Source organism: Austrofundulus limnaeus, unplaced genomic scaffold (genome assembly GCF_001266775.1).
Source record: "Austrofundulus limnaeus strain Quisiro unplaced genomic scaffold, Austrofundulus_limnaeus-1.0 Scaffold1373, whole genome shotgun sequence".
NCBI classification, from domain to species: domain Eukaryota; kingdom Metazoa; phylum Chordata; class Actinopteri; order Cyprinodontiformes; family Rivulidae; genus Austrofundulus; species Austrofundulus limnaeus.
In genome coordinates, this window is record NW_013953775.1 from 25,152 (window position 1) to 29,249 (window position 4,098).

A 4,098-nucleotide genomic window follows, 5' to 3' on the forward strand; every position below is an offset into this window, starting at 1 on the left:
AGATAATTGTGTGAAAATGTAGTAAGTAAAAAGTACAGATAATTGTGTGAAAATGTAGTAAGTAGAATTAAAAAGTAGGCTGAAAAATAATTACTCAAATAAAGTACAAAATACCCAAAAATTCTACTTAAGCACAGTAACAAAGTATTTGTACTTAGTTACTTAACAACTCTGATTATTTCTTTGTTGTAACAATGCTTCTTGGAAATAAATCCTATACTGTTATAGCCTGTTAACTTCCCTTTTAAATGGTGCCACATTTGTAAGGAACACGCATTTGTGGGAGCAGTAGAGTACGGGGGTTGTACACATGAAAAATTTGCTAAATCTTCTCTGGCAAACAGCTTATTTTGCTGTTGACACTTGTTTTGGTGCTGCCAATCATCGTTACAACAAAGAAATAATCTACCAAACTCCAATTTCCTTACTTTTTGTGCTTACCGGGTAATATTTATACTTTCCGTACTGTCCTGTTGCTGTAACATCTGAATGTGAAAATGTAACTTTTATTATAAATAAYCTATCAGATTGATAGGTAATAAATACAATTTAAACTAACCCATTTGGTGACCTTTTTTAAGTTGTTGTTGCTTTAAAAAAAAGAAAAGAAAAAGCAAAATATCTCAAATACCACGGCACATGCTTTTGTCCTTGGGGGTCCGCCAGTCAGTGATCCCTGCTGTGGAGAGTGGAGGTCAGCTTCACGTGGACTGACGGGGGGCCTTCACTGCTGCCTTCACTGAAACATCAAATCTCTCTAAAGAAAAAAAAAAGCTGACTAGTCTGTCTTTACATTTCTTCTAAGAGCAAAAAACATCAAAGGGTTACTTACAGTTTGCACAGGAAAAGAACAYTGTTTCTTCCATTAACTTACACAACCACTGGTTCCTTGGCAGGTATTTTATTTCATATATAGACGCTTTCTGTAATCAAATGTGAGTGCAATCAAACAACAGCAATACAAACATTACCAATGCAGTCTGAGAACCAGGAACAGGGTTAAAACTGGGGGTTCACTCACTCTACGTAGCGAGCAGCTATGGACATTTAAAAAAAATGACTTGTTTTTTCCTCTGTCACAACAATCTGCTGTCACATGAACCGATAACTGCGACGATGTTGAGGCTTACACTCTTCATACAGGAAGTCCAACCAGTGATACAACAATACCCCTCCCTCCCGCTCCCCAAGCAATAAAAATAAAGACCCAACTTGCACTCGGCTTTTCAGTGATAAACCTCCCGTTGCCCCTCCTCCCCTCCCCTGCGCCCATCATGATTATCATCGTCGTCCTGCTAACAGTTATCAACAAAAATGAAAATCCAAAATTTCAATTTGTTACACAGCAGGAGCCAATCGGAGTCTAGAGGTCCTTCAGGTTCAGTCAGTCCCGACCGACGGCTGTCCATTGAGAATGATTAGAAAAACCACAAAGCTGTTCATGTCGAACCAAAGTCCTCGTGCGGTGCCCTGCGAAGGTGGCACGTTACACGTTTCCACGAGTGGAAGTGGGGGTGGTGGGATGGGTCAGTGTATGAGTTTGTGGGTCAGAGAGAGAGAGTGTGTGTGTGTGTGTGTTTTTTGAGGGAAGAAGCAAAAGGTGTTAGGCAATTATAGAACACAAAAATAAAAAAACAAACTAAAAAAACATACATTTTATCCACCATGCGTGTCCTCTTGGCCCTCATTTAAACACGTTCACATACTAACTTTCACGCACACACAAAAACGCACACGTAGTAGGTCCTCCTGTCATTGTGGAGTCAAGTGTTCAACATTCAAGAAAAAAAAAAAAAACACCTCAACGGTAAAAATCATCTTTACCGTCACAACGTTCATCAAATCTTGACATTTCTGAGAAAGTGATTCGGATTTTCCTCCGGGTTTAAAGCAGTATGTGTGTTTAGGTGTAGTCTTTGTCCCGCTGCTGCGAACACACACACACACACAACATACACACACACACACACAACATACTCACACACACAACATACTCACACTCACGCATTCCAGCACACACCACGCGTCCTCTTTTAGTGGAGAAAGACATGGCGCAATGGAGAGACGGTCCTCCTCTGGGGTGGATGCACAGATCACCGCGAGGAGATGGGTGGGGGGGAGCGGCTGCCACAGCTACCAGGGGTCATCCAGGTCACCGGCACTCTGAAAGGTGGGGGCGTATAAAGAGGAAAAGTGTGTTAGGCTTATTGTTGCTCCCACTTCCACTACACGGCTACTTTTAGTTAAGTTTCTTTGAACAGATGGTAAAGTCTGCACCTGATAAAAGGTGGCTCAGCGTTTTCACAACCAGAACCTCAAATAACTCACCTGGCAGAGAATCACKAACTGTCAGACTGAAAAAACAGGGAAGGAATGAAGAGAATGGAGTCTCTAATGTGTTCAAGGGAGACAATGGATCAACATTACACGTTTTCTAAATGGGTTCCAACCTCAATTCTAATGAAGTTGGGAAGTTAAATATAAATAAAAGCAGAAAACYATTATTTGAAAATCGTTTCTAACCTTTATTCAACTGAATACACTACAAAAACAAGATATTTAATGGAGGAATGCTAAAAAAACACCTGTTTTGAGAATTCCACGGGTGAACAGGRTAATTGGAAACAAATGTATAAAGGGAGCATCCTTGAATGGCTCAGRCGTTCACAAGCAAGGATGGGGTGAGGTCACCGCTTTGTGAGCAAATACTCCAACAGTTTAAGAACATTTCTCAAAGTACAATTGCAAGGAATTTAGGGATTTCATCGTCTACAGTCCATAATATCATCAAAAAATTCTGAGAACCGGGACAAATCTCTGCAAGGAAGCAGCAAAGCTGAAAACACTGAACACCAGTGAAAATGTGTGGCGCATTATGAAGAGCAACATWTGACAAATGAGACCCCAGACTGTTGAGCAACTAAAGCTGTCCATGAAGCAGGTCCTCAGTTCCCAAACGCTCATTGACAGATTGCTGCATCCTAAATGCWCAAAGGAGCGTTACTGCAGATCCTTTCTCCCATCAGCTGTTAGACTTTATAACCATGACCGCTCGAAACAATCATGATAAGCATCCATGTTTGTGTTTGCACATCGAACAACTCTACCTCTCAATCATTACATAATAATAATAATAATAATAATAATAATAGTTCACAGTTTTTTTGCTGTACTGAACTTAATGACTGTGTCTGAAATAATTTGCACACCCCCGAGTTCGGCTCAATTTGCACTGAGTTTGACTCATTTTGCACGAGTCTGTCATGACTGTTATTTCCTGTAATTTTGTATCTTTCTGCACAGTAGCTTGCTTTTACTTTCATTTTTTATCTAATTTCACCTTGATAGCARGGTATGGTAATTATTATTCTTATTTTTGATCTATGTTTATTTTTGATTGCTACTATTTTTAATTCTATTATTTTTGCTGCTAATTCTATTATTATTTTTCCTGTGTGTATCTGCTGCTGCTACTWCTACACCTGAATTTCCCCACATGGGACAATAAAGGCAGTTTCTATTTCTATTCTATTTCTATTGAGTGTTGCTAAAAGGAACGGTGATGTAGCACAGTGGTAAACACGCCCCTGTCTCAGCGTTTTTGGAACATGTTGCAGCATCAAATTCAAAATGAGTAAGAATATTAGCAAAAATATAAATGGTTTATCCATTTGAACTTTAAATATCTTGTCTTTGCAGTGTACTCAATTGAATATAGGTTGAAAAGGATTTGCAAATCATCGTATTCTGTTATTATGTATTCTTTTACACAATGTCCTGACTTCATTGGAATTGGGGTTGTAGAAGCTGACAGAGGGGAACAAAGGAAAACCTGCTGGAGTTTTTTAAAACCTTTCACAGACAAACACAGGAACATAAGCATGCTGAGAATGTCCACTTAAAAGGATCGGGGAAATGGCCCTGTATCAAATGCCACCATGTTTTCATCATATTTTGAGTTTTTTTTTTTTAATCTAAAAGCAAATAATTCTATATTTTGGATCTGTCAGAGCTACACAAGCTTTGACACAGGACCGAAGCACAGGGAAAAGAGTGACACAATCATTTCACATTAAGAAAGACAACTGAAAAACTTGG